Consider the following 804-nt stretch of genomic DNA (forward strand, 5'->3'; position numbering starts at 1 on the left):
AAGTGTTAATTTCGTATTTAACTACTAAATTATTCCGCATAACATTGTAAAAATGATTTATTATCTTTTTTTTTTTAAAAAAAAAAGAAAAAAAAACCTACTCTCTAATTTTTTTGCAAAAATTTGCTTTAAACTGATTTTTTTCTTTTTCTCGCAAAAATTACAATTAATCCTACACTTGTTGATTTGACGTAAATTCACTCGTACATCATCATTTTAGAGAATTAAATTAACATTGAAATGAATTTATCCATTTTCATTTTCCTCCTATCTTGATTGAAGAAATGGATTTACACGAAAAAGCAATAGGCTAATTTAGTTGGCCAAGAATGAGTGAAGTTAAAATGGAATCAGTGAAGTATGCTTATTTCTGTTACTTTTCCAATGATTTCTAGTTATATAATTTGTGCTATCAATAATAAGTATAAGCATCGTCCATTCTTAAATGTAATCAATCAATTTTCAAATGTTTGAAAGATTTAAAAAATTCAACCAAAACAATTTATAATTAGTGTAATTTTGAGTGAGAGGTTTTAAATTATAAATTATTTTAAATTATATTTCGATAAACTTATCAAAACTCTTTAAAGTATGATTAATCAAATGCACAAAATGACAATAACATCTAATGATATTGAAAATTTATAAGGAAATATTTAAATCAAGATTTCGGTTAACATTTATTACAACTATTCTCGCAATAATTTTTGACCAAAATTTCAACGAAATCACAAGAATTTTGGAAATTGATCACAATATACATTTTCCAAGGTGATATGATACTCATTAAAAATGTTTCTAAGT

Source organism: Loa loa, assembly GCF_000183805.2.
Source record: "Loa loa unplaced genomic scaffold supercont3.733, whole genome shotgun sequence".
Classification (NCBI taxonomy): domain Eukaryota; kingdom Metazoa; phylum Nematoda; class Chromadorea; order Rhabditida; family Onchocercidae; genus Loa; species Loa loa.